Genomic DNA, 19665 nt, shown 5'->3' on the forward strand with positions numbered 1-19665 from the left:
CTGATGATCCTTCTGTGAACTTTGTAACACAGTTAGACTGTATAGTTTCGGCTTTCGCAATTTTAGTCCTTCTTGGAATGTAAACTGTTGAATTTGTAGGATTCATAAGTCTGTATGAAGCCATGCCTCTTAGCACTGTAGAAATTGTCTTTCCTCCTGCTACCTGATGTTCAATAGATAAGTTTCCTTTAGGTTCTAAAATTACAGTTGTTCCATGTTTGAATTTTCCAATATGTACTGGAATTATGATTTCAGATTGCGGTTGTATTTCGACTAAATCCACTGTGGTTGCCATGGCAATCTGAACGTTGTCATCTAAGAATGTTGGAATAGTAACTGTAGAAACTATGTTCTCCTTTCCTTTAAGTGTAGCACTATCTTTTCCTGTTACATTAGGCACAGATATTGTCATTTTTCCAAAATCCAAATTAACCTTATGGGTTACCAAGAAGTCCAATCCAAGAAGTATTTTTGAATGAAGGGTTTCGAAAATGTGAAAGTTCTGTAAAATTTTGTGTTCGCCGAATCTTATTTCCAAAGTAGCTTTTCCTAGCACTGGGTGTACTTCTCCGCATACTCCAACTCCACTAAAAATTGATGATCTCTGTATGTCAGCTTGAGGTTTTAGTTGTTTTAAAAGATGTTGACTTATACAACTTATTGTTGCACCACTGTCAATTAAGCACTTTTGGTTTGAATTTTCAATGTTCAGGTACATAAAGTTTCTTTCTAAAGATGATTTAAATTCTATATCTGCTTCTCTTGCTGTAACAGTTGAAAGACTTGCACATTTTGATCTTCTGCAGCACCATATATTCTTAATTCTTTTCTTTCCCATGACTTCTACTAAAAGAATTTTTGCTATATTAAATAAAATCTATTCACAGAATAAAAAGGCAATATGCTACATGAAATGTGTGTAAAACTACAAAATTTCTGAACTTTATTGCTGTCTCAATAAATTATATTCACAACTTTTCTTTGAAGAAACTTTTTGCTTTAATAACTAGCAATTTAATTTCGAGAATTCTTATGAATATTATTATTTCAAAAGCTACTTATCTTTAGTCTCTGTTGTAGATCTATTTTGTTCACACACTGCAGTTGTCTTTCTTTACGAATAGTTTGCCAACTTTGGTATAGCTACTTTTAAAGTTGAAAACTGAAACTAAACAAGATTATAATTAGACTTCTGTAAATGGTAGACCATGAAAAAAAAATTCATTTGAATACTACCAATGACTTTTACAGATTTAAAACTAATTTTATTTTTAATCTATTTAGATTCAATCTTGCACAATAGTTGCTGAAACTAGAAAAATTTAAATATAACTGTAAAGAAAAAATAAATAATATTTTAATAAGTTACTTATCTTCAATAGTAGATCCTCAGTTTCTGTTGTTCCTTCTGTTCAATTTTTGTTATGAAATTCCTTCGCAAATTTTGTAAGTAGATAATTTAAAAGTAATTTTGAAAGCTGTTGCTAATAATAATGCCATGCCAAAGCTAAAAGGATCGAAATTCTGCCCAACGGGTCCGCCACCAAATCTGTCACCAAGAGCCAGTGCACGTCGAGTTTAAGGGGGACTATCGAACATGCACCACCCAAGGGACAGGAGGTCAGTCTTTCGCAAGACTTGAGCGATGGCAGGCAAAACTATAAAGCAAGCAGCAAGTTGTAACAGTTTTATATAATAACAGATCTAAATGTTGATAATAATTCCAAAACAATAAACAAACAATCAAAATCCAAATGTTCTAAATTAGAAAGTCACTAATGCAAAATCACAGTTAAAGTTGAAAGTTCTATATGTCCAAAGTTAAAGTTCAATTAAAATATTTCCACTAAATGTTTCATTTGAAGTCCAAAGATTGGTTGAGTTGAGTTGATCGAGTTTGAGTCTTTTGAGTTGATGATTTTCCTCAGAGTAACCGAGCCTGGTTGGCTTTGGAAGCACTCCTTTCTGGATGACACCGACGAGACTAGACTGACGAATAACTGTTCGACCCCGATATTTAAGGCGAATGCTGAAAACTACTCATAAAATGACAGACATTGATAATTTTGATAATTGAGATAATTTGAGTATTAATACTATTGTTCAAAAATGTCCAAAGGTGAAATATGAATAATGTCAATTACAGAGATACAAGTTAATTACATTTATGATACTAATTAAAACCTAATATTGCTCAGATTAATTAATGACAATTGACAAAATACTAAAACGTTGCTCAGAGCAATTATTTACAAGCGACATGTTTCACAAAATTTACCTGAGTAATTAAATCAAAATTTGTCATACAATTATTTCATAATTTCATATTTTCTAAAATAATATATTTTCTCAATAAAATTCACTTTAAAAACTTTTACATAAAAGAACACCTATGACATATTACTTGGAACCATTCCCTTAACTTTTGTCCTTCTATATTTAGGAATTGTTTATCATAGTTTGTCCGGAACCGGAAGTAATATTGATGGACTTGAATGTATATCTTCTTTATTATTAAAAATAAGTGGACCCCTTTTTTAGAAAAGTTCCAAAAATAATGAATTTTTCCACTTTTAAGTTAAAAAAGCTAAGATTTTCTTTTTTCTTTTCTACAACAGCAAAATGACCCCTTGTCTGGGGGACAGTCCTTCATTTAAGGGATATCCCTCATTTGGAGGGTTGTTCCCAACCTGATAAATTATATTTATAAATCAAGGTAATTAGGTCACAATGTGTACCTTAAGGATAAAGTGATAAAAGATAAAAGTGAACTCAATGAATGCACCAGTGACTTATTCATAAAAAGAGTCTGTGTATCTTCATACAAAGTGTCCTGTTACACACCCCAGAGTGTACTGTTTTTAACTAAGCTATGCTGGGGGCAAAGTTGTACAACTTATATTAAAACTTTTCCCTTTAGGGGAATGTTTTATTATCTGAACAAAATTCTGTTACATAATTTGGTGAAATACCTTTGTCAGGTTAAATTATTTTTGTACACAGCCAGTTACTCAAGTGTGAAGTGAGTAGATGTGAGTGAACAGTTTTATTTCCTGTATGATCATGTGATCAAAAGGTTAGAATTTGACTCCAAATTATAAGTTTGATCTTTAATTCCTTGAATAAAGACATGGATTATTTCCTTAGAATTTTGTTGGTACACTAAAGAGGTTTATGAGGAGTTTAAGGTATTAATTAGTTATAATTATTTGCTTAAATGCGATCTCTTTGGGATTTGAAAGCTTTTAATTCTAGAAAATTACTTTTATAGAATCAAAAAGATTTCACAAAATTTTCATGCATAATAAGGTTGGATGTGAAACAAAATGGTGACTATTACAGTTTCTTCACATTAGTTTATATATTAAACACTCTTCCAAATGTCCGTACATGTCTACAAATTTACAAGTTTTGCAAAAGCAGAGGCTGATTTAAGGGGGTGCCCTTCCCCTATATGGAGCTACATTTATGGGCCCCCCTTTTCAAAATCCTGGATTTGAAAACCTTATATTTATTAATATTTCTAGGGTCATTTGACTTAAAGAAAATCCAAATGTATTGCAGCGAGTTTGACTTCTCTCATCAGCAAGTAGATTGTTCTAGTCTACCGGTATGTGAAAATTTTTATGACCTGTTTTAATATTAAATGTTTCTTTTCAGTTCTTGGAGTACTATGAACTTACAGTCGTCTAACTTTGTATTCAAATGCATTTAGGATAGCCAGACATTCTTACAACTCCATTATATAGACTTTCAACAATGGTAGACACAGTGTATACAGGTATAATAGTTTAAAAAAAAAACAAAAAAACTTTTACAAACCCTGTTTTTTTTACCTTTTGGATACTTGTAGCTAAAAAGATTAATCAGATATAAATTATAACATATCTTTTCAACATAATAATATCTGTCTGTTTCTTTGCTTTAGTTATAAGCTGATATTCAGTATTTACAAATATTTGCCATGTATTATATAATTTATAGCCATCTACATCTACAACCATATGAACCGCAATAGGTCACGGAACAATAACCTTAATCTTACTTAATGATATTTACATGCAAAGAAATGTTTTATGGTTTAAGTTTTACAGAATAATATTAAATATTATATATTGGATATGTTGTTATTCTTGTTGAGATAGATATATTAGAAATTGATTGAAATATGACATTGATTTAAGAAGAATTTTTTGTACTAAAGAAAACATAAACAATGCGGGTTACACTTATCAATCCTTTAAATAAACTTATTCTAAAAGGTTACCTATTCAACAGTGTAAATAAATCTTTGAATATTGTTTTTATTGGTGTAAATATTGATTTTGTCATCAATGAATTAAAACCATACTAAATATTACACATGTGTACTTTCACCGTTCTACAATCTGTCAATACCTATAGTTTGGCATTGCACAAGGTCATGTTTTTCTCTGACTATTATTGACGTCTTTACCCTTAATCCATTGGATGTTGGATGTGAACTGATTGATATTTAAGCCTTAGATACATGATTTTTATGTTTTTCGGTCTGTGGGTCAGTTCGTTTGTCCGTTCATTAGTCTGTTCGTTCGTTTGTCTGTCGGTTCGTTCATCTGTCGGTTATTCGTCTGTCGGTTCTTTCGTTCGTCTGTTTCTTCGTTCGTCTGTCTGTCCTGCTTCAGGTTAAAGTTTTTAGGTTAAAGTTTTTGGTCAAGTCAGTTTTTGATGAAGTTGAACTTGAAACTTAAGTACACATGTTCCCTATGATATGTTTTTTATTAGTTGTTATTGGCTTTGAACTAGCTGTCAGTAACTGCGAGTACTCTCATTCTTTATGTGCCTGTCACAAGTCAGGAGCCTGAAAGTTCAGTGGTTGTCCTTGGTTCAATTTTGTCATATTTGTTTTTATGTAAACTGTTTATAAATTAGGCTGTTAGTTTTCTCAATTGAATTGTTTCATATTTTTAGTGTCTTAGGGCCTTTTAAACCTGACCATATGATTTAGGTTTATCTCATTGTTGAAGGCCGTACAGTTGCCAGTATAATGACTTGCATCTACTTCATTTGAACTTTGGTGGACAGTAATGTCTCATCATACCACATCTCCTTATTTTTATATGAATGTCTTAGATTAAATAAACATTTTATAAAGAAGTCTATAAATAAAATAAAGTTTTAAGTTTCCATCCTTTCAAATATTTTATACTTATCTGATATTTTAGAGGAACCGAACAACTGAACAGAGCAGAACAGTATTCAATGACCTTGAAGAGCAAGCAATGTGTACAGTGAAACAGCTATCTTTGTAGTTACCAAAGGGTTACGGCAAGAACCTCATCTATAATTATATGTGGTGAGTATTTTTTTGTTGGTTAAAAATTATGCAATAGGGTACTATAATTTTTTTTCTTGGAGTCTATTTACCTATTAGGTACTTGGGACTGGACAATTTATTTTTAACACTCCCCCTTTTTTCCAGAATCTCTTATTTTTTTGTTTTCTATTAATTTCAATTATTTTTGCGTTTTTCTGTTGTATGAACATAAATATACTAAAAATAACTTGTAGTTGCTATTTTCTATCAATTTCAAGTTTACTATCCACAGCGGTCACTGATATATATTATATAGAGGGAAGGTATCTCACCTCATACCTCATCACCTATTTTCCTACTTGAATTCTTTGAGAGATCCCTCATCTAATTCATAAAATATTAAATTTCCTTCAGGTCAGTGGGCATGACTCTTTTCTGTTATCATTCCTCATATATTTTCATGTATATTGTTGTATATATATTTATTTTTACAGAGGATGACCTTGAGGTCATTCCGATGTATTTCTATCGCCTAAATTTCCATTATGCAAATTAGTTTTGGGATTTCAACGGATCTATAAAAATTATAGATCCGCGGTCATTACAAGGGAAAAAAGTGCATTTTTAAACCTGCGATTCTGTTCTCCGTTCGTACGATGTTTCATCAAAAAATGGAATCATTTCAGTTGTTGATTTAGTACTGAAAATTTGACTGAATTATCTCCTTATTAAATACGGTTTTATATGTTTAATAGGTGTTTAAGAAAGAGGTCAGGTGCTCATGTTCATTCAGAAAATTATCGTTCATTCATGAATTTATCGTAAAATCAAAATCACTACACAGGTCACACAGCTTGTATACGTAGTGTCAAAAGATTACCTGTATAGTATCTAAAAATAGACAAACTTAACTGACTCCTCTTACTGTAGTGTGTGATAACATTTTGTGAGGGAATTCGATGTTTGCTATACCACTGTTCATATCAACGCACTTTATGACGATACCACTTTATCAATATGAATGAAATTTTTTGCAGTGTTTTAAGAAATAATTTTACTTTAAAATCGCGTATCATTTGTGAACTATTAAATGTTTTACAAGGACGAATTTTCTGTATAAAGTCAATAATTGTGTGAACTTTTGAAGCCCAAACTTTTTATAGCCTTAAATACGCTAATGAAAGATCCGAAAACTATACCCATACAGAACAACATGTTTTTGAAATTGTAGCAAAACTTTTGGTTGACAAATTTTAATTCGTTATTGCATAAATATTAACTTGAAATATCTGTCATTTTCTCCCTACCCAGTTTACCTCTATTACTCATTATGATGTGGACTTGACATTGTTATTGAATCTTATGCAATTTGATTGGATTAAGTTATTATTAGATTACCTTCAAACTGTTCATGCTTTTACGTACGAGTATATTGATTAAATCAGAGCGTGCATGAATGTGTACAGAAAATTAAATGACCTGCAAACTGGACACTGGACCAGTCCATATTACGTTTTATCAATGAATAGATTTTTTTTTTATTTCCCAAATTACAGGGCCCATAAAGGGCATAAAATCAGATACAATTGATTTACATAATTGGTAACAACAACAATAATAGCGGCATATAAATAGATATTTAGTATATAAGAATTGGTCAGAATCAGATGAACGAAACTTAAGGTATGAAAGGTAACAATTGCCACTTTTTATCTTTTCACATAATTTTCCACATACACATTAGATAAATTATTTTTGATAGCCTATTGCGGAGAAAAAAGAGAAAGTTTACTGTATTAACGTTCTATTCCATTAAATACGCAATTTTTCGAAGATAAATGCAGAAAAACATTTATGAACGGCTACGCCAGGTAAAATTGTTGTTTATCCTAAAAAAAAATACAATTTTCAGTTTCATTAGAATATTATAATAATAATAAATCCCAAATTTATGTAGTCATTAGATAAAGTCCTTATATGTCCGATCTGCCTATTTTTGGACATCAAAAGACAATACGATCGTTTTAAGGTCAATTTCGTCTACCTCACACAATCTTGTTAGGCACTATAATGAAATGGACCTGAAATTTATTTCACATGTTTCCTGAAAATTGACAATATCAAAGCAACATAGAGCTGTTTGTTCTAGTTCGTATAATGACAATTTAATGTCATGTTTGTTTGTGATGACCCCCCCTTTTCGGGATTGCATCAGAATTATAGTTATCTCGTATCGCATGAGGATGACACATGTCAACTGAGCAATTATGTTTGGGACTTAGTTTTAAGAAATGATGTCAAAGTAACATTATGAAAATATTTTTAGTAAGCTGAAATATATATTTATTTTTTACATGTTTATGTCTTGTAAGATATTTTATTTCTGTCCCGTTTTTCAACATTTGCGTCTGGAAAGTTGAAATGTTTTAACTGAATGGTTAATTTAAATTAATTATGAAAATGGTTAAAATTAAATCAATAAAGGAAATTATTGCCCAGTTACAAACACTACCAGGGGATAATCCATAATGATTTTTTTTCAGTTATATGTTTCAGCACATGTATAATTAACCCCAACTTTAGCCTGGTAAACTTGTTGTCTCCTTGTAAAATATAAAACATATTTAAAATGATTTCCTGCTAAAGTCTTATATTGATATAAAGTTAAAACCGTCTTGCTTCTCACTAGTCAACACTCCTGTCCTGTCAGGTTTAATTCTTATATATATGGATGAAAAATAAAAGTCCACAAAACATTAACATGGCAGCAATTGCTTTTACAGCCTTTTAGACTTTGATTTTTTTTTACAGAAGAGTGTCCACCATGCACTTGCATTACACTATAATAATAGTAGAATAGTATGATATACAAATAGATGAAAATTATATATACATGCAACCGTAATATTAATATAATATATAACAACAAACCAGTGTATTCTCTGGAACTATTATTATATTAGTATAATAGTCTAAGGTATACTGATTTGTATCACTACAATATAATAGTTATTACGGTGAGGTTGAATTTCCTGTCATTTATTCATCATCCAAGCACAAACTTGTATAAGAAAAAAAAATCTCTGTAAATTAACCTCAGTTTCAGGTATAGAGATGTGATCTGTTTCTGTGACATGTGCTTTTGACCATCCACAAGAACCTGCGATCATCCGATGTTCAGTACTTCAGTACTTTGATTTATATAGGTTTCTTCAAAGAATTGATGGTAAGGTAGCTACAGAACTGTAGCTCTTAGGTCTTTATAATATATCATAAGGACCTAATTGAGCTATGGTTCCACACCTCATAGTAAGATTGGTGGATTTATTTCTTTTTATATATTTTCATGTGTATATGGTTGTATATATATTTATTTTTTAAATAGGTTTCTTCAAAGAATTGACCCCCCGGTGGATCGCTATCCTTGCCGTGGTCGGGGGGCTTGCGTGTCTCAGTGACCCCAAGAGCTATGCCAGCTGGAGCTTTGTCTCCTGGTAGGGTTACCCATGCTGGACAGGTCGAAGGGTAGAGACCAGACTAAAGTGATCCGAACATCGTACGAGTTGCCCGATGTTTTGAATAAAATAGGCGCTCCAACCCGTTTGCCGTGGGTTGCTACCCGTGTCGGTGGTTGACGAGATCCTTGCGGATGAGGGCTGTAGCCAGACTCCTTACGGTCAGAAAATACCCTGACGGACAAGACTATAGTTCAATAAGCTGCTTTGGCTCCAATATCATCTAAACGGGAGGTCGGATGGACCCGGTTCGATCAATCGGCTGGTCATGTCGAGCCCTTTAGTTTATCCTCAACAATAAGCTTTCTTGTAACAATTTTCATGATATACACATGTGTTTTAAATAAAGCTATTTATATTTCGGATAACTGAAGAAGGCGATGGCTCATGGGTCAATCAAGTGGTACGCTTTCTATTTCGCTTGATGGATACGCTCTGCTTGAGTATACCATTCTTGGAACATCTGGTGCTTTCCGCAGTGGATCTTTGGTTCTAATTTTGGGGACCAGCTACGTTATACATGTTATACTTGGAGCTCGTTTTCAGCATTAGCACTTGACCCCGGCTCGCCACGGAAACACAGCATCGCCCTTGTAGGCACTCCGAGGTGGGTGGATGACAAGAATGGTGAATCTTTCTCATTTCCTATGGCACAACAAAACCAACCCTCTAAATCAGCTTTAATACATAAAAAAAGAAAATGTGATGATTCAGTGCCCTGTCAGGAAGATGACAGTTGGCCCAGATTTATTGTAATAAAAGGAACAGATGAAAAACCAATTTCCAAAATATCTCCCTTTGTGATTCACAAACAAATTCAAAGCGTTGCTGGTACTGTAAAAAAAGTTTCAAAAATGAGATCAGGCAATTTGTTGGTTGAATGTTCCAACAAAAGTCAATCGACAAATTTGCTTACACTGACAACAATTACAAACTTTCCTGTTTCTGCCTCTCCTCACAACAGTTTGAACAGCTGTAAGGGGATCATTCGAGACAGAAGTCAATACCTTGGTGACCTTACCGTGGAAGAAATCTGTGAGGAACTTTCAAGCCAAGGTGTAACTGATGTTGTTAGATTTCAAATAAAAAAGAATGGAAATATAATCAAATTAAATACATATCTTTTGACATTTAGAACTCCAACTCCTCCTCCATCTATTACTTTAGGTTGCTTCGGAATCAGAGTTGACAGGTTTATCCCTAACCCAATTCGATGCTTCACTTGTCAAAAGTTTGGTCATGGAAGCAAACAATGTCGTGGTACGCAGAGATGCTTCAAGTGTTCTGACGAAGGACACGAGGGAACAACCTGTAGCTCTGAATCTTCTAAATGCGTAAACTGTGGTGAATCCCATTTTTCATCATCTAGGGACTGCCCTGTTTACCTTAAAGAAAAAAATATTATCAAAATTAAAACAGAAAGAAACATCAGTTACCCAGAAGCTAAACAGATAGCTTCTGTTTCGAATGATCTCCTTGTTTCGAACAGACCATCGTACGCCAGCAAAGTTGTCCGCTCATTCAGTCACGAGCATACACAAACTCGCATGACCTGGCCAATTGATGCTGAGACATTTACAATGCTGCCTGTTGAAACAGAACCTAACGATAAAATATTAATTCCAAGAAAACCAACACCTTCTAAAACCAGTACTCAGTCAACTCAATCTTCCTTACAGAGCTCAATGTCATCATCTAAAAAAAATGAAAAAAAGAAATCAAATAAAAAAGATACAGTTAAATCAGACAGTTGGGGAGGTGAATCTGTCTGGGATCTTCCCAGTGACATAGATGATTCTTCCATCTCCAATAGTCCTCCTTCATCTGCATCTAATAAAACTAGTTTATCTTCTGCATCTAGTTCAAAGTCTTCTAAAGCCCCGTCTCCTCTTCGTTCTCCAGAACAGAAGGATGTCCCAAAGAAGCCAGCAAATACATCCTCTCAGAAGTCTTCTGATTCGAGGTCACGGGGTAGGGGTCGAGGCGGAGTAAAACCAGCTGCGCATGGTCCTGGAGATCGACGACTCTCCTCACACAACAGATTTTCAACACTTAACGACGAATCAGAAATGGAAATCGAAAGTGTTCCGCCACCCGAAAGATTACAATCTCAGGGTGAGCGAAATAAGAATGCTGGCAAACTCGATAGCATTCGCCCGTCTATTAACAAATCATGACTAATATCATCCAATGGAATTGCCGAGGTCTTAAAATCAAATAAATTATTTCATGAATAAAATGCGGCGTAAAGCAAACAACAATCAATCAATCAATCTTTTAAAAAATGAAGTAGAACCACAATGTATACCTTGTAACTGCAAGTATACTTTTAAACATGTTTTAATCAATTGTATTGACTTTGCTGATATTCGGAAGAAGCATTTCAATGTCAATAATATGTATGATTTATTTAATAATATTCCATTTACAAATATTGTTTCATTCTTAAAAGAAATTGGAATATATTATAAAATATAAAAATGTTGTTATATTTAAAACGATTTTAATTTTTATCACGTTATCTTAGTGTTGATTTTTATTTGTAAATAATCAATTTGCTTTAGTCTAGAATTTAAGTTTATTGAAAGACCTTTTGTCTGATTTTAAAAATATACCTTAAATTGTTATAATATTCGAATTAGCTCTCGCCGCGATATAGCCTTTCTGTGCTAATGCGGCGTAAAGCAAACAACAATCAATCAATCAAAGAATTGATGGTAAGGTAACTGCGGAACCGTAGCTCTTAGGTCTTTATAATATATCATAAGGACCTAATTAAGAGCTATGGTTCCGCACCTAATAGTAAGATTGGTCGATTTTTTTCATTTTATATATTTTCATGTATATTGTTGTATATTTATTTATTTTTTATATAGGTTTCTTCAAAGAATTGATGGTAAGGTAGCTGCGGAACTGTAACTCTTAGGTCTTTATAATATATCATAAGGACCTAATTAAGAACTACAGTTCCGCACCTAATAGTAAGATTGGTTGATTTTTTTCATTTTATATATTTTCATGGATATTGTTGTATATATATTTAAGTCTCCCAAACGAAGTTTGGGAAGACTTATTGTTTTTGCTCAGTTCTTATTATTATTATTATTCTTCTTCTTCTTCTTCTTCTTCTTCTTCTTCTTCTTCTTCTTCCGCCGCTTTTAAATTTGAACTTGTCCGCACCCGTTCTCCAAAACCGCTTGTCGGATTAACTTAGGGTTTCACAATATGTTAGACTAACATGTCTAGTGGTGCAATCAGGGTTTTGTTTTTGCAATGGGGTTTATAAAGGGGTACTTTGAGGGGCAAAAAGAAAAGGGGGTTTTACTATAGAACCCTATGGGATTTTATTTTTTTAAATTTTCAAATGATTATAAATTGAAAACCGTTCGTGATAGACACAAACTTTTTAATTGAAAATGTTCTAAATGATAAAGCCCATTAAATGAAATACAGGGTTAGTCCCCAGGGGTCACCCCCACCCCCTGCCATTTAAGAAAGTTCTAATACCTTGTAAGTGGTCAAGATCCCCACCCCTAAACCATATATATTCTGGTTTGTCATGCTAAGATGGTTTGAATGATATACAGGGTTAGTCCCCAGGGGTCATCCCCACCCCCTGTCATTTGAGAAAGTTCTAATATCTTGTAAATGGTCGAGATCCCCACCCCTAAACAATATATATTCTGGTTTGTCATGATAAAGCACATCAAATGTGATACAGGGTTAGTCCCCAGGGGTCACCCCCACCCCCTGCCATTTAAGAAAGTTCTAATATCTTCTAAGTTGTCAAGATCCCCACCCCTAAACCATATATATTCTCGTTTGTCATGCTAAGATGGTTTGAATGATATACAGGGTTAGTCCCCAGGGGTCATCCTGATTCCCTGCCATTTGAGAAAGTTCTAATATCTTGTAAATGGTCGAGATCCCCACCCCTAAACCATATATATTCTGGTTTGTCATGATAAAGCACATCAAATGAAATACAGGGTTAGTCCCCAGGGGTTACCCCCACCCCCTGCCATTTAAGAAAGTTCTAATATCTTGAAAGTGGTCAAGATCCCCACCCCTAAACCATATATATTCTGGTTTGTTATGCTAAGATGGTTTGAATGATATACAGGGTTAGTCCCCAGGGGTCATCCCGACCCCCTGCCATTTTAGAAAGTTCTAATATCTTGTAAATGGTCGAGATCCCCACCCCTAAACCATATATATTCTGGTTTGTCATGATAAAGCACATCAAATGTTATACAGGGTAAGTCCCCAGGGGTCACCCCCACCCCCTGCCATTTAAGAAAGTTCTAATATCTTCTAAGTGGTCAAGATCCCCACCCCTAAACCATATATATTCTAGTTTGTCATGCTGAGATGGTTTGAATGATATACAGGGTAAGTCCCCAGGGGTCATCCCGACCCCCTGCCATTTGAGAAAGTTCTAATATCTTGTAAATGGTCGAGATCCCCACCCCTAAACCATATATATTCTGGTTTGTCATGATAAAGCACATCAAATGTTATACAGGGTTAGTCCCCAGCGGTCACCCCCACCCCTTGCCATTTGAGAAAGTTCTAATATCTTGTAAATGGTCGAGATCCCCACCCCTAAACCATATATATTCTGGTTTGTCATGATAAAGCACATCAACTGAATTACAGGGTTAGTCTCCAGGGGTCACCCCCCCCCCCCCTCCCCCCCCTTGCCATTTAAGAAAGTTCTAATATCTTGTAAATGGTCGAGATCCCCACCCCTAAACCATATATATTCTGGTTTGTCATGATAAAGCACATCAAATGTTATACAGGGTAAGTCCCCAGGGGTCACCCCCACCCCCTGCCATTTAAGAAAGTTCTAATATCTTCTAAGTGGTCAAGATCCCCACCCCTAAACCATATATATTCTAGTTTGTCATGCTGAGATGGTTTGAATGATATACAGGGTAAGTCCCCAGGGGTCATCCCGACCCCCTGCCATTTGAGAAAGTTCTAATATCTTGTAAATGGTCGAGATCCCCACCCCTAAACCATATATATTCTGGTTTGTCATGATAAAGCACATCAAATGTTATACAGGGTTAGTCCCCAGCGGTCACCCCCACCCCTTGCCATTTGAGAAAGTTCTAATATCTTGTAAATGGTCGAGATCCCCACCCCTAAACCATATATATTCTGGTTTGTCATGATAAAGCACATCAACTGAATTACAGGGTTAGTCTCCAGGGGTCACCCCCCCCCTCCCCCCCCTTGCCATTTAAGAAAGTTCTAATATCTTGTAAATGGTCGAGATCCCCACCCCTAAACCATATATATTCTGGTTTGTCATGATAAAGCACATCAAATGTTATACAGGGTAAGTCCCCAGGGGTCACCCCCACCCCCTGCCATTTAAGAAAGTTCTAATATCTTCTAAGTGGTCAAGATCCCCACCCCTAAACCATATATATTCTAGTTTGTCATGCTGAGATGGTTTGAATGATATACAGGGTAAGTCCCCAGGGGTCATCCCGACCCCCTGCCATTTGAGAAAGTTCTAATATCTTGTAAATGGTCGAGATCCCCACCCCTAAACCATATATATTCTGGTTTGTCATGATAAAGCACATCAAATGTTATACAGGGTTAGTCCCCAGCGGTCACCCCCACCCCTTGCCATTTGAGAAAGTTCTAATATCTTGTAAATGGTCGAGATCCCCACCCCTAAACCATATATATTCTGGTTTGTCATGATAAAGCACATCAACTGAAATACAGGGTTAGTCTCCAGGGGTCACCCCCCCCCCCCCCCCCCCCCCTTGCCATTTAAGAAAGTTCTAATATCTTGTAAATGGTCGAGATCCCCACCCCTAAACCATATATATTCTGGTTTGTCATGATAAAGCACATCAAATGTTATACAGGGTAAGTCCCCAGGGGTCACCCCCACCCCCTGCCATTTAAGAAAGTTCTAATATCTTCTAAGTGGTCAAGATCCCCACCCCTAAACCATATATATTCTGGTTTGTCATGCTGAGATGGTTTGAATGATATACAGGGTAAGTCCCCAGGGGTCATCCCGACCCCCTGCCATTTGAGAAAGTTCTAATATCTTGTAAATGGTCGAGATCCCCACCCCTAAACCATATATATTCCTATTTGTCATGTCTCGAACATTTGAATGACGTATACGGTCAGTCCCCAGGGGTTCCCCCCACCCCCAATGTTCTAATATCTTGTAAATGGTTGAGATCGCCACCCCTAAACCATATATATTCCTGTTCGTCATGTAATGAACATTTGAATGACGTATAGGGCCAGTCCCCAGGGGTTCCTCCCCACCCCCAATATTCTAGTATCTTGTAAATGGTTGAGATCCCCACCCCTAAACCATATATATTCTGGTTTGTCATGCCAAGATGATTTGAATGATATACAAGGTTAGTCCCCAGGCATCACTTATGCATATAACTTTACTGGACCAAACCAATTTTCAATGGACGTTGCCCAATGTCAGGCGACCCTGGGAATTACGAATTATGGGAGCTTCGTTTGGGAGACTTCGTAACAGCATCCTGTTACAATCATTTCTTGTTATTTTTAGCTCACCTGACCTGAAAGGTCAAGTGAGCTTTTCTCATCACTTTGCGTCCGTCGTCAGTCGTCCGTAAACTTTTACAAAAATCTTCTCCTCTGAAACTACTGGGCCAAATTTGACCAAACTTGGCCACAATCATCATTGGGGTATTTAGTTTAAAAAATGTGTCCGGTGACCCGGCTAACCAACCAAGATGGCCGCCATGGCTAAAAATAGAACATAGGGGTAAAATGTAGAATTTGGCTTATATCTCTGAAACCAAAGCATTTATAGCAAATCTGACATGGGGTAAAATTGTTTATTAGGTCAAGATCTATCTGCCCTGAAATTTTCAGATGAATCGGACAACCCGTTGTTGGGTTGCTGCCCATGAATTGGTAATTTTAAGGAAATTTTGCCGTTTTTGGTTATTATCTTGAATATTATTATAGATAGAGATAAATTGTAAACAGCAATAATGTTCAGCAAAGTAAGATCTACAAATAAGTCAACTTGACCAAAATGGTCAATTGACCCCTTAAGGAGTTATTGCCCTTTATAGTCAGTTTTTAACCATTTTTCGTAAATTTTTGTAATCCTTTACAAAAATCTTCTCCTCTGAAACTACTAAGACAAATTTAACCAAACTTGTCCCCATCGTCATTAGGGTATCTAGTTTAAAAAATGTGTCCGATGACCCCGGCTGCGAACCAAGATGGCCGACATGGCTAAAAAATAATACATAGGGTAAAATGCAGTTTTTGGCTCATATCTCTGAAACCAAAGCATTTAGAGCAAATCTGATGAGGATAAAATTGTTCATTAGGTCAAGATCTATTTGCCCTGAAATTTTCAGACCAATCAGACAACACGTTGTTGGGTTGCTGCCCCTGAATTGGTAATTTTAAGAAAATTTTGCCGTTTTTGGTTATTATCTTGAATATTATTATAGATAGAGATAAACTGTAAACAGCAATAATGTACAGCAAAGTTAGATCTACAAATAAGTCAACATGACCAAAATTGTCAATTGACCCCTTAAGGAGTTATTGCCCTTTATAGTCAATTTTTAACAATTTTCATAAATTTTGTAAATTTTTGTAAATTTTTACAATATATTTTCCACTATAACTACCGGGCCAAGTTCATTATAGATAGAGATAATAGTAAGGAGAAAGAATGTTCAGTAAAGTAAGATCTACAAACACATCACCATCACCAAAACACAATTTTGTCATGAATCCATCTGTGTCCTTTGTTTAATATGCACTTAGACCAAGGTGAGCGACACAGGCTCTTTAGAGCCTCTAGTTTATATAGGTTTCTTTAAAGAATTAATGGTAAGGTAGCTGTGGAACCGTAACTCTTAAGTCTTTATAATATATCATAAGGACCTGATTAAGAGCTATGGTTCCGCACCTAGTAGTAAGATTGGTTGATTTATTTCATTTTATATATTTTCATGTGTATATCGTTGTATATATATTTATTTTTTATAAAGGTTTCTTCAAAGAATTGATGGTAAGGTAGCTGCGGAACCGTAGCTCTTAGGTCTTTATGATATATCATAAGGACCTAATTAAGAGCTATGGTTCCGCACCTAATAGTAAGATTGGTTGATTTATTTCATTTTATATATTTTCATGTATATTGTTTTATATATATATTTATTTTTTATATAGGTTTCTTCAAAGAATTGATGGTTAGGTAGCTGCGGAACCGTAGCTCTTAGGTCTTTATGATATATCATAAGGACCTAATTAAGAGCTATGGTTCCGCACCTAATAGTAAGATTGGTTGATTTATTTCATTTTATATATTTTCATGTATATTGTTTTATATATATATTTATTTTTTATATAGGTTTCTTCAAAGAATTGATGGTAAGGTATCTGCGGAACCGTAGCTCTTAGATCTTTATAATATATCATAAGGACCTAATTAAGAGCTATGGTTCCGCACCTAAGAGTAAGATTAGTTGATTTATTTCATTTTATATATTTTCAAGTATATTGTTGTATATATATTTATTTTTTATATAGGTTTCTTCAAAGAATTGATGGTAAGGTAACTGCGGAACCGTAGCTCTTAGGTCTTTATGATATATCATAAGGACCTAATTAAGAGCTATGGTTCCGCACCATATAGTAAGATTCGTTGATTTATTTCATTTTATATATTTTCATGTATATTGTTGTATATATATTTATTTTTTATATAGGTTTCTTCAAAGAATTGATGGTAAGGTACCTGTGGAACCGTAGCTCTTAGGTCTTTACAATATATCATAAGGACCTAATTAAGAGCTACGGTTCCGCACCTAATAGTAAGATTGGTTGATTATTTTCGATTTATATATTTTCATGGATATTGTTGTATATATATTTATTTTTTATATAGGTTTCTTCAAAGAATTGATGGTAAGGTAGCTGCGGAACAGTAGCTCTTAGGTCTTTATAACATATCATAAGGACCTAATTCAGAGCTATGGTTCCGCACCTAATAATAAGATTAGTTGATTTATTTCATTTTATATATTTTCATGTGTATATGGTTGTATGTATATTTATTTTTTAAATAGGTTTCTTCAAAGAATTGATGGTACGGTAACTGCGGAACGGTAGCTCTTAGGTCTTTATAATATATCATAAGGACCTAATTAAGAGCTATGGTTCCGCACCTAATTGTAAGATTGGTTGATTATTTTCATTTTATATATTTTCATGGATATTGTTGTATATATAGTTATTTTTTATATAGGTTTCTTCAAAGAATTAATGGTAAGGTAGCTGTGGAACCGTAGCTCTTAAGTCTTTATAATATATCATATGGACCTAATTAAGAGCTATGGTTCCGCACCTAATAGTAAGATTGGTTGATTTATTTCATTTTATATATTTTCATGTGTATATGGTTGTTTATAAATTTATTTTTTAAATAGGTTTCTTTAAAGAATTGATGGTAAGGTAACTGCGGAACAGTAGCTCTTAGGTCTTTATAATATATCATAAGGACCTAATTAAGAGCTATGGTTCCGCACCTAATAGTAAGATTGGTTGATTTATTTCATTTTATATATTTTCATGTATATTGTTGTATTTATATTTATTTTTTATATAGGTTTCTTCAAAGAATTGATGGTAAGGTAGCTGTGGAACCGTAGCTCTTAGGTCTTTATAATATATCATAAGGACCTTATTAAGAGCTATGGTTCCGCACCTAATAGTAAGATTGGTTGATTTATTTGATTTTATATATATTTTCATGTATATTGTTGTATATATATTTATTTTTTATATAGGTTTCTTCAAAGAATTGATGGTAAGGTAACTGCAGAACCATAGCGCTTAGGTCTTTATAATATATCATAAGGACCTAATTAAGGGCTATGGATCCGCACCTAATAGTAAGATTGGTTGATTTATTACATTTTATATATTTTCATGTATATTGTTGTATATATATTTATTTTTTATATAGGTTTCTTCAAAGAATTGATGGTAAGGTAGCTGCAGAACCGTAGCTCTTATGTCTTTATAATATATCATAAGGACCTAATTAAGAGCTATGGTTCCGCACCTAATAGTAAGATTGGTTGAATTATTTCATTTTATATATTTTCATGGATATTGTTGTATATATATTTATTTTTTATATAGGTATCTGCAAAGAATTGATGGTAAGTTAGCTGCGGAACAGTAGCTCTTAGGTCTTTATAATATATCATAAGGACCTAATTAAGAGCTATGGTTCCGCACCTAATAGTAAGATTGGTTGATTTATTTCATTTTATATATTTTCATGTGTATATGGTTGTATGTATATTTATTTTTTAAATAGGTTTCTTCAAAGAATTGATGGTACGGTAACTGCAGAACGGTAGCTCTTAGGTCTTTATAATATATCATAAGGACCTAATTAAGAGCTATGGTTCCGCACCTAATTGTAAGATTGGTTGATTATTTTCATTTTATATATTTTCATGGATATTGTTGTATATATATTTATTTTTTATATAGGTTTCTTCAAAGAATTAATGGTAAGGTAGCTGTGGAACCGTAGCTCTTAAGTCTTGATAATATATCATATGGACCTAATTAAGAGCTATGGTTCTGCACCTAATAGTAAGATTGGTTGATTTATTTCATTTTATATATTTTCATGTGTATATGGTTGTATATAAATTTATTTTTTAAATAGGTTTCTTCAAAGAATTGATGGTAAGGTAACTGCGGAACCGTAGCTCTTAGGTCTTTATAATATATCATAAGGACCTAATTAAGAGCTATGGTTCCGCACCTAAT

At 34.1% G+C, this 19665-nt stretch overlaps 1 long non-coding RNA gene across 3 annotated transcripts in view; it reads left to right on the forward strand.

The window, feature by feature from the left end:
- Nucleotides 1-3095: 3095 nt before the first annotated feature.
- The window catches only part of LOC127734855 (uncharacterized), a 29126-nt gene continuing 12556 nt past the window's right edge, over nt 3096-19665 (forward strand). For all 3 annotated transcript variants that reach the window (XR_007997794.1, XR_007997793.1, XR_007997792.1), the window contains exons 1-3: nt 3096-3188; nt 3661-3781; nt 5205-5335. This is a non-coding gene — a long non-coding RNA (uncharacterized LOC127734855). The remainder of the gene's footprint in view (nt 3189-3660; nt 3782-5204; nt 5336-19665) is intronic.

Source organism: Mytilus californianus, unplaced genomic scaffold (genome assembly GCF_021869535.1).
Source record: "Mytilus californianus isolate M0D057914Y unplaced genomic scaffold, xbMytCali1.0.p SCAF_3, whole genome shotgun sequence".
Taxonomy (NCBI): domain Eukaryota; kingdom Metazoa; phylum Mollusca; class Bivalvia; order Mytilida; family Mytilidae; genus Mytilus; species Mytilus californianus.